At 52.5% G+C, this 16,170-nt stretch overlaps 1 protein-coding gene across 15 annotated transcripts in view; it reads left to right on the top strand.

The window, feature by feature from the left end:
* The window catches only part of CTBP2 (C-terminal binding protein 2), a 172,762-nt gene continuing 156,592 nt past the window's right edge, over positions 1–16,170 (top strand). For 3 of the 15 annotated variants that reach the window (XM_034931675.3, XM_034931668.3, XM_063607568.1), the window contains exon 1: positions 648–784. The gene's annotated coding sequence lies outside the window, so the exon portion shown is untranslated. Of the gene's footprint in view, positions 277–582; positions 785–1,097; positions 1,363–1,885; positions 2,488–16,170 lie in introns of those variants that run through there. The other 12 variants (XM_055093452.2, XM_055093449.2, XM_057299015.2 and 9 more) reach the window with 10 other exon arrangements.

Here is a 16,170-nt window from a genome sequence, read left to right as displayed (position 1 = left end):
GTTTGCAAAGAGAGACCCCGCCTTTGCCCCCCCCCAAAAAAAGGAGCGAGGAGTGAGCGAGCGGCGACCCTCACCTCGCCTCCCGCCTCGCTCCTGCGCAGCCAGCGGGCACCGGGAGCTGCGGCCAGCGCCGCTTCTTTCCTTTCCTTTTCTCTCCGTTTTCCTCCTCCTTCCCCGGAGGAGAAAACAAATAAAGAAGAGCAAATAGCCGGGAGGCGCTCGGCATCCAGGACGTTCCCTCCCCCGATCCAAGTTGGAATTAGCATCCTCTCGGGGGTGAGCGCGGCGCGGGGCGGGCGCGGGCCGGGGACCCCCAGCGCAGCCCCCTCTCGGCGGGCGGGAGGGCGCGGGGCCGGGACGCGGGGGGAATTGGGAACCGGGTGGGCGGAGGAAGGGGGTGGGGTGGGTGGGGAAGTAGGAAGAGGCTCGGCGGCGAGGGGAGGAGGTGGAAGGGAAGGGAGGGGTAGGGTGGGGAGGGGAGGGGAGCGGAGGGAGGGTGGGGAGGGCGGGAGGGGGAGGGGCGGGGAGCTGGAGAGATTAAGTTTTTGTGTGTGTGTCCCTGTGTGCGTGTGTCATTTTAAGGTGGCTCGGGAGCGGCCCGGAGGAGCCGGCGGCGGCCCGAGGAGCGAGGGACCGAACCGGGAGCCATGCCGCGCTGAGGGGGGGCCGCACAGCCGCCGCCACCGCCACCGCCGCCGGGTGGGGTGGGAGGGGCGGGAGACGCCGCCGCCGCCGCCTCCAGGGTGGGCGCCTTTCGCCGTGGACGCCGACCGTCCGGGACGAGGTAAGGGGGGCCCCGGGGGAGGGCTGGGGCCGCCGCCGCCCCCGCCTCACCTGCGGCCGCGGGCTGGGGGCGCCGCGCCCGCGCCTCACTGCGCCACTCAGGGAGGAGGAGGAGGAGGAGGAGGAAGAGGGCGAAGGACACGGAGCCGGCATCCGAGGACATCTTTGGTCCGTGCCCCCGGCCTCGTGTCCCCCCTCGGCGCCCGGGGGTGGACGCTGGCTCGGGGGTCCCCGCCCGCCCCCGCCACCGATTGCGCCCGCTGGCCGCCGTTTGCGCCAGGATTTTTGTTGTTGTGATGAGAGTTGATGAATGCGAAGTAGGCGGTCACCTTCCTTCCCATCAGGGTTGGAAAAAAAAAAAAAGAAACCCCGAGCGCGGCGGCGTCCGGAGGGCAGCAGCGGCGGCGGCGGCGGCGGCGGCGGCGTCTCGGCGACGGTTCCCTGGGCGCCCCCGGCTCCTGCTCCCTGAGCCCGGTGGGTGCGCGCCCGGGGGCCGCCGGCGACCCAGGCCGAGCGCGCGACGCGCCGCGGGGACAATACGGCCGGATCTCCGGGGAACAGGAGTCCGAGCGCGCCGGGGTGCGGCGGGCCTTGCGCCTACGAGGCGAGGGTGGGGGGGGCGCGGAGAAGAGGGGTTCCGTGGGGAAGTCGGGGCGTGAGCCGCACTCGGTCCCCAGGGGCGCTGCCCCTGCCGGCGGGGGATCCCGCGCGGCTCCCCGGGAGCGCAAGTGAAAGACGGGAAAGGAGGCGAAGTGGAACCCTTTTGTTTTGCCGGCCCCGCATTGTTGGCTCCTCCGGGCAGCCGGGCCACATCTGCTGCCGCTGCCGCCGCCGCCACTGCCGCGCGGGGCTCGGCCCGCCAAAGTCGCGGCGGGGCGGGGGGCCTGGGCGGGCCGGGCGGCGGGCGCGGGCGGGGGCCGGGCGGGCCGGGCATTTCCTCTGCCCGGCCGCGCTCCCGCGGGCACCACTTCCTCCTCGCCCGCCGCCGCCGGGAGCCCGGCCCGCCCGCCTCCCCGCCTCCCCCACCTTCCCCGCCCGGGCCGCACTTTTCGGGTGGGGCGAATCAAAAAGAAAAAGTTTAGCAGGAGGGGCTGGTTAGGGCGCGCCCCGGGCGGCAGGGACCCGGTGCGGCGCAGGGACAGCCGGGCCGCCGCGGTTCCTCCTCCTCCCAGCCCTCCGCAGCGCCGGACGGCCCCGCGCGGCCGAGGGGAAGCGCCTTTCTTTCTCTCCCTCGCGCTGCCCCCAGCGCCCCGGGCGAGTTGGGCAGAGGCGCGCGGGAGCCGGGGCGTGCCTGGGCCTTTCTCCGGCGGGAGGCCCAGCGGCGTGGCGGGTCGCCTGCAGCCCACGCCGCGCCCTGGGGCTCGGAGGCCGCGGGCCCAAGAGCTCAGTTCGGTCACCGCGGGCCGCGCCGAGACACACACGCGCGCACACACTCCCTCCCGTGGCTCGCTTTCCGCCGGCGACGACGGTCGCGGACACGGAGTGAGCGTGTGCGCGCGAGTGTTTGTGGTTGTCCCCCCTCCCCCCGCCCGGTACTTTTTCCGGAGGCGGCCCAAGCGGCAGTTGGCTGCAGAGGACCCCACGTTTAGGATTTTATAGGGAAGAGGAGGAATTTTTCGTAGAAATCCCCGCTCTGCGTGCTCGTGGTGGAGGCTGCTGGCAATGGCCTACGTCGTCATACCGGGCTTCCTTGCCCTGTCCGGGGTAAACAATCCTTCTGTGTATTTACCCCCTTTTTTCTTTAAAGATTGGAGATCGGGTTAAGTTCTTAGAGAGTCTGATGCGAGTGGCTGGAAGGATAGACAAGAGAATTCTATTCTATAAATATGCATTGGGAATTTAAAATGCTAAACGCCTTATTTGCAATTCTGTTGGATATTCTAGAGACTGGTATATTTTTATCTGACATGGATAATTTTGAGGGGACGTTATATTTTGGGGAAGTTTACAAAGTGATTCTTTCTGCCTTTCTAACTTGGGCGAAATATATCGACTCATACCACCCTTTCAAAAAAGATAGGTTTCTCTACTAGGTGTTTGGGTTCGAAGACAGTTTAAAAATTACCTCGTGTTCAGTACCTAAGATTGCTGTTTTGCCTCGAGGGTTTTCCAAGTAGAAGTGGGTAGTTTTCATGTACTTTGAGAATTCTGAGGTTTTTTAACCCCCCCTTTTTTTAAAATATAAATCTTTTCTATTTTGAAGTAATGAGACTTTAAAGGATCTTGTTTTTGTAATCACTTGATTTCAAAGGATACTTCTTACAGCAATTATAAAGTAATAGTCAAAATGCTAATTAAACATTTTCAGTCATAGCTGCTTTAATGTTGAAACAGAATTTTTTTCTTTAGCAGAGACTGTATCGTAGAGTTGAAACACTAAATATTCTTTTGTCTGGCATCAGATCTCTGAACTGCTCTGACATTCTCCTGAAAAACCCCTAGTGCCCTTTTTATTGCCCCCAAAAGAAAAGTTAATGAGATGGTAGATTTCAAGCAAAAAAACAGGCCCTCTTTCTTGCAAAATATGCTTACAGTTGCCATTGAAGTTGGATGTTAGCCGTGAATGCACTTGCCTTTAATGAAACCAGTTTAATCGTTCACACTTGATCAAGTATAACATGAGCAAACAAAGGAAATAAGCCAGTATATTTCTGTAGCGTGTAAGTGTTGATGTTGGGTCACCCCCTCCCCCCACCCTGCCCCCCTGTAAAAGGGAGAGAGGGTTGAAGGCAAAGGGAATTTATGGCGCTGATTGGTTTTTTGTGCCCCAGGGCTAGGGGACCCCAGTTACATCCCTGTGGAAAGCAGTTATTAGAGGGAATTAAAAGATCTTGGGTTTGGAGCTTGTTTTGAACCTGACTAGGTGGTTTGGGTTTAATTCTTTTTCCTGTTCAGAAAGATAAGGTAAAGAATGCCGACTTCCCCCGCTCTTTTTTTTTTTTAACCCCCACCTGACAACCCCCTCTCTAATTGTACCTTAATAAGAGTCTGCAGGTTGAATGCAGAACCCTGTGAGTTATTTACGGTTTCGCCTGGGAGCTTTGAAACTGACCCTTGAATGGGTGTTCTCCTGCGGGGAGGGGCAGGGTGAATTACCTTTTCTTAACTGATTTTAAAAAGCCTCATTGTCCCTAAAAATCATTTCCTTGCACGAGTTGCAATTTATGTGTGGAACTGAATCATCAATTCCGTGAAGAGAAAGATATTCGTAAAGTACGTCTCTCTAAAGTTAAGAAAGTAAGAACGTTTGGCTAGTTAAAAACAAACACTACTGCCATTGTAAAAACACACCAGTGACATACTTGGTGAGATATTTTGGCCTTTTGAGAGTCGGGGCACACCTGTTCCTGTCCCTGCCAAGTTGTGTGTGCTTTCCCTGCCATTGTTAATCTGGTCGTGTACACAAGATGAAACAGTAAAACTTGCGATCTGTATAATTATTAACTAGTTTGTCAGTTACCCTTTCAGAGAATAATCAATAACTTCAGTCTTAACTTTTAAAACTCCAGAAATTTTACTTTTTAAGTCTGGAAAATGTTTCAAAGAGAGATTAAATGAAACAAACAAACAGCAACAACAAACAACAAAACCAGAAAATCAACCTGCAACTTTATAGTTTCTGAGTAGCCAGCTACAAGGCAAAGAAATGATGAATATATGTAGTATGTACTGAACAAGCAGTGCACTGGATTTTAAAATGATATTTTTATTGTTACCATTGCTGTTAAAATACAAACAGCTCACACTATTTGAAATCCTTGAGATTCACGGATTGAAAAAAAACCAAAAAGGACACCTCTGAGTGAGGGAGTAGCCCTGCTGAGATCTAGCACCAGAATGCCATTTGCCAACAGTTCACTAACATCATGAATCATTTTTGAAAGCAAAGTTATACCCTTTGCACTTAACGCTTTCCCTAAATGGAAAAAATTTAAAGAGTTTACAGCAATGGTAGAATGGTGGCCCCAGTTGTCATTTTTTTACCACTGTCATTTCCATAGAGAGGGGCTGTCATCATAATGTATGTGCATGCAGCCTGGGTCCCTCTGTTAATATCAGGGAAAAGCAGCAGCCCTAGTGTCCTGTGGCCCTGAATCAGGCCACAAATATATATTCATACAGCACATGGTTGGGAAGGGAAATTTATCAGTTGGGCAGGGCACACAGCTCAGGTAATATTTCCACTTTGGGATGGTAGGTCTGTTACACAGGGTGCAACATATTTTTGTAGTAACTAAAAAATGGGAGGGCAGTGTGTCTGTCCCTGGAAAAAGAAGTATTTTTACTTAATGGAAGTGACCCATGTGGTGAAATCTCGGGGTGTCTTTTCCCCAGCAATCTTCCTATGAATTGCTAGGGGAGGAATGCTTGTGTGAACTTTCCCTGCTGAAAACTTATTAGTGGGCACATGAAATGCTGGAATGGATACACTTTTAGAGACTGTGCGGCCTGGCAGATATCAGTTTTCTCCCTTACAGCTGGTAAGCGTGTCTTAATTTACGCTGCTGCAAGTTAAAGTTACAGCACTCCTGGAAAGAAGGGAAAATGCAAGGCTTCTCCTCCCCACCTCATCTTTTGAAGTTAATTTTCATTCAAGTCTGTGTTTGATGGAATATGTATCAAAGACTTATGAAAGAGTTTTTTTTTTTAATCCTATCTTGGGGTTTGGAAAATTATATTTAATAATTGCTAAAAACTTCAGAACCATTTTAAAGGTGTTCAGTGGCCCTTTTGATCATGATTTAATGGAGAGTATCCAAAAGCCATCAGTGTGACTCTAATGATATTCACAAATTAATGTTTGGGCATAATCTGGAGTTTGCTTTTAGCTATCATTATTAATGTTTAAAGCCTAAATTATGGCTGCACTTGGGCATTCAGAACTTCGCCTGTGAAAAGAAGGGCTTTGCACATTGTGTAAAAAAAAAGGGGGGGGGATTCACAAATGAATACAGAATGTACAATAGGGAGAGAGCCAGGCCATTGTTTGTGTGGAATGTTGACCATGGGAGCCAAGGGCTAGTTTCGCCTTCATTCTTCTAACTGCTGGAGAACACAGAAACTTCAGGAGCTGTGGACGGGATGGGAACCAGGGGCACATTCATCTGTCTTTGCCGGGCATGGAGATTTGGCCTGCCCCCTTTCCAGAGTTTTTCTTAGAAGGTGGTCTTCTCTGGACTGCTAAGGAACGTCGTGTGCTTTCTCTTCTCAGTAATCTGCTTTTTTGAGGAACGATTTTGACAGCAGATAGTAAGAGTTCCTCAAGGAAAGTAAACAGACCTTTTCTACCCCCTCGAAATGTGATTTTAGGAAATGATATTCAACTTCAGAAAGGAGGCATCTTAAGTCACAGGAGGAAGTTGTGTTTATTTTTACTCCTCTCCTGACTTTAAAGTAGTTTTTAATCTGTTGGTAGCATTAGGGAGAATGCAGCTAAAATAAGTTTTTGCTGGATGTTCATGTTTTGCGTAGCTGCTGCTGTTTCGGAAAAAGCTCCTCCCCCATTCACAAAGCCCTTCTCCTTCCACGTGGGAGCTGAGGTCCCAAAGTGGAACCAACTCTGTAGCTTAAGGGAGGTGCATTCCTGGCCCCTCACTTTCTAATCCTCACCTTAAGTGGAATATGTAGATAATATGTAGATCATTAACCATTGTTGGTGTCTGAAGCCTGTTCAGTTTTTTAGCAACGACGCTCGGTGAGAACCAGTTGTAGTTTGCATGTGTATATGCCTAGTCCCTCCCTCAGTGAATGTTTTAGAAAGTGATCTGCTTTAGCTGTTTACCTAACTAAATTTAACAGATGGTTGCCTAGAGTTGGCTTAATATTCACAAAAATTGTGATGAAATGGTTGGGATCTTATGAATGGGACAAGTGATGATTTTGTTTCTATAGAGAATTGTGACTTTTGTCCTAGGTAATAATAGAGACTTCGTTTCTCCCAAAGATTGGTTGGTGTTTAAAGGATGGGAACCCTGAATAGCTGCTGTTGTCTGCCCCTGATCCTGGTGGTGGCCAGCCTTGCCTTTGGTTTTGTTGTCTTCTGTGAGTCCAGAAAAGCCCTGGAGGCAGGGGTGAGGGGGGAGAGGGAGGGCTGGGCTTTTCATCCATGGGGTTCTAAAAATCCTTCTCATTTATAAAATACAAAAATACTTACCTTCCATTGTATTGCTGATTTGTGCTTCCTCCAAAGCTCTCCTCTGATCAGCAGAAATGTGCTTCTTGCATTAAAACAAATCCTTAATTATGACTAAAAGAAACTGTCAGCTGCCTTAAAGATTGTCTGGAAATAGTGGCAATATTTCTGTGTCTCATTCCAGCCCACGTTGTGGCAGAAGCCTGGAAGGGCCACGTTAAAGGATGTGTCACAGAGACAGTGTGTGTAGGTCTTCTTGCAGCACAAGCGAGCTCAGGGCTTGTAAAGTCCAGCTTATCGTGGCTGTGCTCCAGCCATGCCTGAAATCTGGCCTCCAGCAATCTGTCCAGGCCCAGGACAAACAAAAACTTCATTATGGAGTCATGGAATCTGAGGAAGTTTCTCTGGAAGGAACCGAAGACCTAGACCGTGGAGGGAGATCAACTCCTCTGGCCTAGTGGGGCTTTTCTTTTTCCAAGATGGAATTTAAAAATCTTATCTATAAAATGAGGCTAGCAAAGAACCATTTTATGGTGTAAGTGGCCAGAATCTAACCTGGAAGTGATAGTATTGTACCTGCCCCAGGTGTGTGTGTGGCAGCGGGAGGGTGGAGAGGGGAAATGAGAAGGGAAGAGTTTGGAGGGGAAAACAGAGCATTCGAGGTTTCTCTGCTGGAGGGGGTGAAAGGCCAGGAGTTTGTGCACCTTTCCTTTTAAATGAGCTCTAGCTGTGAGTTTATTATTTTGCTGATGGATGGTCTTTAGTGCAGTCTAGAAGTGCAAACAAAGTCGGCTTATCCGCTGCTTGTTCAGGTCCAGGGAGACCAAGGGAACGGGTGGGGGCAGTTCTTGCAAATCCATCTGGATCCTGGACACCCCACTTGGTGTTGCTGCAGCCAGCTCCCAGGCCTGCCCACCTGGAGTACAGCCAGCGCCAGCAGCGGGCAGGGCCCGAGAGAGCTCTTAAAGCCATGTCCCAGGAACGGTTGAGGGAACTGAGAATGTTCAGCCTGGAGTGGAGACACCCCTGGGAAGCCCAACATTGTCTTCTGTGCGGTCATGTGGCCTTACTCTGCTCGGAACAGGGAGGAGGCCTTGCTGTTGGAGCTGCCGGGCCAGATGGGCTGCGTGGGCTCCTGGCACAGGCAGAACTTGGCTGACCATTGGCTCCCAGTGCCAGCCAAGGCTCTGCAAACACCCGAGACCCTGATGGAGACTCAGGCTTTGGGAGCACCTCCTAATGAGCTGGGGAGGATACTGTGTTTTCTTCCCAGTGGAGGGTGACCAATAATCTTAAAGTTTTTTCCCTTTCTCCAGACGTTCAGCTGTGGTCCGCATTCTGGATTGCTCTACTGCCCTGCGGACTGGATAGAGGCTCAGCGTAGATGCCCAGCTGACCTGACATTTCCTACCCTTATTTCCTAGTGTTTCAGGAGCATGCAGAGACAGACCTGATTCCTTTATCTCAGGGCTTTCAGATTACGGAATAGAAGTCACACTAGGAGGGCAATCAATAAAGAGTATATTTTGCTGTACAGATACCAATATGCACATATAAGTGCCTACAAGTAAAATCTGGGAATGTTTTTGATCTTAAAAACATTTCACAGTCATTAATCTTCACGACGCTCCTGCGGGCTGGGTAAATAGAGCAATTCCTATTTTATGCCAGGAAGAAATATTGAATTGCCTCCCCCAAGTCATAAAGAGGCTGTTTTTCCTCCTTGTTCCTGTGACTCGCGGTGTGGGGGGCCTGGGGCGCCTGGAACCCCTGCGATCCGCTCAGACTGACTCCAGGACGACTTCCGGTGTCCTGCGCGACCTTCTGTTGCGGGGAACGCCAGCCCGCCACACCTGGCCGGGCTCTACCTGGAGGGGGCGGGGTCTCCTGCATTTCCCGGACCGCGGGGGTGCCCCACCCTGCTGCAAGGACGGGCCTCCTGGCGTCCGGGCTTCCGGGGTCCCGGGGTTCCTGGCTCCCGAGCCCCAGGTGAAGCCCCCTCCATCCCTGGGGTTCGCCCCTCTCCTCCCGGCGGGTGGACCTGGAGGCCCCGCCCCCGCGGGTCAGAACACCTGGCGGCGCGGCCCCGCCCCAGCTGTGCCCTCTTCCCCCCGCAGGGCACTTGGCGGCCCCACCCTGGCCCCTCCGCGGGCCGCGGTATCTGACACCCCCGGGCCCCCCCACCTCGCGCCTCGCCTTTACACTTGTAAATGGAGCCGCTTCCCGCTGCGGGGAAGTCGTTGAGAGGTGTGAGAATGGGCCCTGCTCCCCCCCCCCGCCCCCGTGCCCACTTCCTCCTTCCTCCCGCTGGCCTTTGTGCTGGGGGGGGCCGCTCGGACCCGGGGCGGCGGGGGTCCAGCTAGACGCCGCCTCAAGCCAGCAGGGTCGCCGGCCCCTCTCCGGTCCGCGAGGCCCCGGCAAGGTAGGAGCCTCGAGACCACGCGGGACACCAGGTTGGGCTCCCAGCCCGCACTCGAGGCTCAGAGCAGGGGCAGGGACCTGGTTGCACCAGGCCAGAGCCGCCTCCATCCCGCAGTGGTCGCGGACTCCGGGCACTCATGGGGACTCCTGGGGTCGTGGTGAGTGGTGAGGTTCGTTGATTGACTGCGCGATGGTGGCTGAGTTGCAAGCAAACGGTAAACAGCGGCATCATTTCCACTTGACCGGCTTGGGATCTCGTCTCCTGGGCAGTGTTTGGGGGTGACCACGGTTCTTGGATAACCTTCGAATCTGGGTGTTTTCCTTGTAGTACAAATAGCGCAGTGGCAGTTGCTGTGGGAAACAGCGAGGGCCACTGAGACCTTCAGCAGAACTCCACGTCGAGGACGAATGACATTTGCGCGCCTCTGCTGCGTTCTCTGCTGTTCACCCCGGCGGCTCCCAACACCTGAAGCCTGGAGAGGCATGTGACTAGAGGTTGTCCGAGCGCAGAGTGGTAGGACGGTGCGATCTGGCCCGTTTCGTCTTGCCCTCGTCTTCTCCATGGAGGAGTTTCTGTGTTCGCCTCTACGTTTTGCAGACTTAATTTGGTGCTCCAGAAATTTATGCAGCCATTCAAGTGCGCTCTACCTGTTATTCAAGTAACTAGAGAGCAACCATTTCTTGAGCACTTACTTAGTGTCTGGCACTAGCTCGCTGGGCCATTGTGTGTTGTTGCGTTTCATTTTCACGAGGTGAGGTGATGTCTGAGGAGGCATTTGGGGGACCACTGAGTGGATTGGGCATGACTCCGTGGTGGGAGGAGGAATTCTTTCCTGCGTGGGGTGAGCCTCTTTCCTTGCCTACCGTGAAATTACAGTTCAGGGGAGGTGAAAGACTTTCCTGCAGCTGACCTGTTTTCTCCAGGAATCAAATGAGCTCAGATACAGGTATCTTTCTCTCAGGCCCAGAGTTGCTTTCCAGGACACAGAGCTATGAGAAGTCAGCCCTGTTTTATGAGTGATCATTTTGTTGGGAAGTCATAATCCAATGCCACGGAGGGGTTTCTAGATCACTTCCTGCTCTAGGATGTTTTACATTCACTGCACTTTTGGAGTGAATATTCAGAACAGCCTGGCTCTTGTTTGGAAGCCTGAGGCAGTCCCCGTTGAATACGTGGGTCAGACTCTGGATCATAGACTCACTATGTCCAGGAAAAGGCCAGACACCTGCCTTGAGATCGGCTCTCTAGCCCTGGCCAAGCACAGCGCTGTCCTCGCAGAGGCACAGGTGATAGTTAGTCACTGTTTTACCAATGAAGAGTCAGGGCCAGGGAGCTTAGGTAATTAAGTCTGACTAGTTACTACCAACTTCGCCTGGCTCTGGCTTCTCTGTGGCTGACCGAGGCTTCTTGTGGCCTTTGACTGGGACACGGGAATGTCTGGGGATGGCTTTGCCACACTAACCAAGACTAGACTCCTTTCCTCCCAAGCTGTTTCTCCCTTGCCCTCATCTGTGTGTCTCTGATGCAGCACCACCCCACACTCCAAGAACGCATGGGCACACTCTCCTGGGGTTATGTGTGTAGCTTTCACAGTGCTTAGGGTTTCATGTGGTAAAATTGGATTTAGTGGCCAGGTATCATTTCATCAATAGGTAAGACCATGTTTGTGGTCTGGGATAGTGTGATCTCAGTTGCCCTCCACCCCCCATCTCCCTCGAGGGAGGGCTTGGGTCCATGGGATGCACCCCTCCCCAACTCTGGTTGCCTCTGGCATTCAACTGGAGCCATGTGCACACCTGAAATAGGATCTGGTTTGTGGGTTCCACGTTGGGGAGTTGGGGGTCAAGAGACAGGGAAGATGCTTAGGATTTCTCCTAACTGTGATAGTCTGTTTGCACCACTCCTGTGAAAACCAGGGAGAAACTAGGTTTTGCCGGGTGAACTTCCTTTGGGTCGCTCCCCTGCATCCGTGTGGTGTGGGCCTTAGAAAGGAATTTGAATTAATACTCCTGAACAAAGGGAACAGCCTTCTTTTCAAAGAGGCTATCAGAACTGACAGGGAATGGCACAGAGTTGGGTGTGTCTTCAAATCCAGAGACCAGCCCCGCTCGGGTGATTAACTCACCGGAAGAGTACCCGGAGCAGGTGATGCGGGAGCTCCCAGGTTGACCTTGGCTTTCCATAGAGGGTAAGGTCCCCACAAGGTGGAAGTTTTCCTGAAAAACAGGCTTTTCTTTATAAGATTACCTTCCTGTTCTACAACCCTTCTCTTCTTTTTGTGAACACGTGTGTACTTGTGAGCACATGTGTCTTCTGGAAATCCTTGGTTTCCGCTGGGGCTCCGGTGGGGCCGGGGGTGGTGTGGATGTTGGGTGCCCCCCGCCTCCATCTTGGCCTTTGGATTCTGCTCTGTCTTGTGGATGACTCAAGGAAGTGCTGGGAGGAGTCTCTTGACAAATCAGTCATGTGAGTCCCGGTGTCCTGGCTCATCTCCAGCTTGGGTATGAATAGAGTCAGCCTATTTTAAGTGCCCCCTGCAGTTTTTAAACAGGTCTCCATTCCGCTTCACTCCACCTGGAAGAGGGTGGTGGGGCCAGGATCATCCCTGGGCCAGCCCTCTCCTTTCTGTGGTGCCTCACTGGGACACTGAGAAGGGGGAAGCTGCTTTCTCAGAGGCTGTTGCTTGGAAAGTGGCATCTAAGCATGAGAATGACTGCGGCGTGCAGGTTCCCATGAATGGTCATTTCCTGTGAGCCGGGCCTTGTGAGTGGTCTTCCAGAGCCCATGTCGTGTCTATGGTGTGTCCGCTGTCCTGTTCCAGGTTTCAGGGATCCTTTGTGCTGGGCAGAAGATCCACCGAGCTGGCATCCAGGTTCCTCCAGCAGAACACGGCGCAGTGGTGGACCTGCCGCAGCTCTGAGGCCAGCGAGCCAGTTTTCCCCAGCACCCTGTTTCCCAGCCCTAGCATCTGCAGTGTCCATTCTCCTCGCTCCTCCACGGCGCATGCTTTTCACTCAGGGTTGAGGATTCTTTTTCCTCCACTTGCACACATCCTTCTCATTTCTCAACTAAGCCTAGCATTAAGAATGAGGCTTCAAGTGACAAAAGCCAGGAGATTTCACAATTAAAGTTGGAATTGTGTCTGCAGTGATGTCTTCCTCAGCATTTAAGGAAGGCCTTGAATAGTGGGTAATATTTTTCTATCCTAAATTGGCCACATGGCTCCAAATAGTGGGCAAAGGAAGACACTCCTGTGGTAAATTCGAGAATGTCTTAGTTGAGGCTCTCATGTCCGTAGAGGATGAAGGGAGGGGGGTTATGACTCAACCCAGTTGTGCTTTTGGGTCCCTGGTTGTGTCCCAGTCAGGCCCGAGAGCTTAGAAGCAAATCCCGTATGTTACTTGGCCCCTCAGAGCAGTCTTTTAAAATATTTCTCAGCAAGGAAGCTTAAAAAGGAGTTTACTTTCCTAATTCTCTTTTGTCTTCTAGAGCAGCGGGCAGGGTGGGAGGGAGAGCCTGGGTTCGCTGTGGTTAGTGGGAAGGGGGCTGCAGCAGCACATGGACCACCTTTTTGGTCACGCCCATAGCTGGGAGTTTTGCAACCTGGTGGTTACTTGGCATGTCAGGGTCCTGGCTCAGATCCAAAGTTTTGCTCTAGGGGCCCCGGCAGCGCACTTTGAAAGCGCTGAGCTAACTGCTGTGCTCACTTTGGTGGCTGGTGACCAGAGAGGTCCCACTGGAAGGTCGTGAATGTCTTTCTTCCTTTCAAACACTGAGGTTCGGCCCAAGGAGAGATGGTCCTGCCCTCCTAGAGCTTAGTAGAGGCAAAACAAGGAAGTGTGGCAAAGAAGGGATGGAAAGAAATGCTGGACTTCTCTCCCACACTGGGAGGCCTTTGCAAAGGGCTTCGGTTTCTGAATCTGTAAAATGAGGGTAAGGAGAAGGTGTGTTGTAAGGATTCAATGAAGTAGTGTTTCTAAAGCCTTTAGAACTGGCCTGACGTACCGTATGTGTTTGTTGGAATTTTTTTTTTTTCCGAGATGGGGGTTTCACCGTGCCGCCCAGGCTTGGAGTGCAGTGGCGCAATCACGGCTGACTGCGGCCTCGACCTCCCGGGTTCAAGCAATTTTCCCATCTCAGCCTCCCAAGTAGGTGGGACTACAGGTACAGGGCACCACACCTGGCTAGTTTCTGTATTTTTTGTAGAGATGGGGTTTGCCATGTTGCCCGGACTGCTCATGAACTCCTGAGCTCAAGTAATCCTCCCTCCTTGGCCTCCCCAAAGTGTTAGGATTACAGGTGTGAGCTGCCAAGCCTGTCATGGTGCTATGTTAAAAATACCTGGAAGATGTCGTGCCCTGTGGTAGGGAAGGGGAGTGGCTGGTGGGGCTGGCTTAGTTTGGGAGCAGCCGTCTTCTTTCTCATTGATTCCTGGGGCCCAAAGCAATGAACTGAAAACTGTTCACGAGGTTAATTTTAGTCTGTGGGATGTTACTACGTATTAGGTCACTCCAAGAAACGCTCAGTAAAATATTTACTTTCTATTTAAGACCTACTTTCTCTTCCTGGAGAAGGAAGAAAAAAACTGCCTTGCCTGATGGGCAGCCAGGGTGGGGGCCCAGTGCTGCCCCAGCCGCCCTGCCCAGGTGAAGCCTGTTGAGAAGGGTCGCTCAGGTTTGAATTCTCCTCTACTGAGGCCTCAGTACCATCTTTATAGAGTACATAAACCACAGTGAACGTGGGCATGACAGGCCACATTCCGAGGAGCATATTTGTTGAGGAAGAGGAACTGTGTCTGCCCTTCCCTCTGTGCACACGTCATCATAGCTCCCTTCACCCTCCCAGGTCCCTGAGGAATGGGTGCGTTTGCCGGTCAGTGGCCAGGGCTGTCGACTTGCTTGGTGGCATCCTGTTTGGTTTCTTGTGGGTGCTCAGTCAGTAGCAGCTGTGGTAACTGGACCAGGTGCAGCTGGGTGGCAGATCTGCTGTGATGTTTGAGCATGTTCCTGACCCCAGGCCCTGGCAATGGGGTGGTAATTAATCATGTCCTCCTAGGATATTCATTCACAGATACTGACTGAGCACCCACTAGGGGCCAGGCACAGTACGCATGTGCGTACAGCATCACCAAATGTCTTCTGATTGAAATGTTCAAATACCTTTTCTCCACCCAGCCAGTGTTAACTGCTCTGTGCTTCCTGTGGGGCTCCAGGTGTGAATAGTAGGTCATGTGCGTGAAATGGCAAGGTGGGGTAAGGAAGGTGCCTGTCCGGCAGTTAGTTTGTCACCTTCAGAGTGGGCTGGTCATTTCATGGACCAGCAGTTTCTTTGGATTCAACTCATGCTATTAAAAAATCTCACTTGGAGGCCAGGTGGGGTGGCTCATGCCTATAACCCCAGCACTTTGGGAGGCCGAGGCAGGTGGATCACCTAAGATCAGGAGTTTGAGACCAGCCTGGCCAACATGGCAAAAACCCTGTCTCTACTAAAAATACAAAAAATTAGCCATGCGTGGTGGTGCGCACCTGTAATCCTAGCTATTTGGGAGTCTGAGGCAGGAGAATTGCTTGAACTCTGGAGACAGAGGTTGCAGTAAGCCAAGATCGTGCCATTGCACTCCAGCCTGGGCAACAGAGCAAGACGCTGTCTCCAAAAAAAAAAAAATCTCACTTAGGGCCGGGCATGGTGGCTCACACCTATAATTCTAGCACTTTGAGAGGCCGAGGCAGGCCAGTCACCTGAGGTCAGGAGTTCAAGACCAGCCTGGCCAACATGGCAAAACCCTGTCTCTTCTAATTAGTTTTGGAGAAATTGGTTTTGTAGATTATATTTTAGTCTCTTCTAGAAATACAAAAATTAGCCAGGTATGGTGGTTGGCACCTGTAATTCCAGCTAATCGGGAGGCTGAGGCAGGAGAATCACTTGAACCTGGGAGGCGGAGGTTGCAGTGAGTCGAGATCATCCCATTGCACTCCAGCCTGGGCGACAAAAGCGAAACTCTGTCTCAAATTTAAAAAAAAAAAAATCTCACTTGGAAAAGCAAAATGGTCCTTGAAAATGCCCTTGGGAAACCACCCATGCTGGAATGCAAGGGCATCTCAGCTGGCCAGGGACCAGGGGTCTGGGGCCAGAATGTCATATTCTTCAATTGCAAATCCTGGAGAGTGTGCACAATGAATAAGATGTGGGTGCATGTGGGAAGTGCTCCCACGCTAGCTGTTTGTTACCATTATTATTATTAGGGACAGCGGTGCTGGTGGTGGTGGTGGTGATAGTAGTAGAATTCATGGCAATCCCAGTAGTTACGGTGGCGTGAATGTCATTGAGAAAGACAAATCCTCCCGTCAACTGTGCCTTCTTCCTAGCAGGGAGTGGCTGTTTGTGCCCTGTTTTATCAGGAGGGAGCAGATAAGTGCTAGCAACCTTCTCTGGCCCCCTGCCGTGCCCTGCCCTACCCTGCCCCAAGGGACAGCAGATACCTTTAATACTACGAAGCTTGGGTGGGCTTGGTGGTTTTCACGAGTGACTCAGTCAGTCCCCAGAGAGGCCCTGGTACCTGGGGTTGGGGCTGCTCAAAAGGTTGGCTTCTGGAGCAGGGGCGTCCCCAAGGCACCCCTGGCCAGGAGTCTCCTGAGGGCCCCACCCTTCGTCCCGATGGAGAAGCCCTAACATCTGTATTTTTAGCCACCTCCTCCAGGGGGTGCCTGATGCAGCCAGCCCGAAACTGCCAACAGCAGCACACAGACTGGCTTTCTTCAAAAACAAACCACTCCCCCAACACACACCCACACACTCGAGTCTAGTTATTGAACATTTGGCATGAAAAATGGTT

The sequence above is a fragment of the Pan paniscus genome, chromosome 8 (assembly GCF_029289425.2).
Source record: "Pan paniscus chromosome 8, NHGRI_mPanPan1-v2.0_pri, whole genome shotgun sequence".
In the NCBI taxonomy this organism is placed as follows: Eukaryota; Metazoa; Chordata; class Mammalia; order Primates; family Hominidae; genus Pan; species Pan paniscus.
Note: the sequence above shows the minus strand (reverse complement) of the source record. Positions and strands in the feature narration are given on the sequence as shown.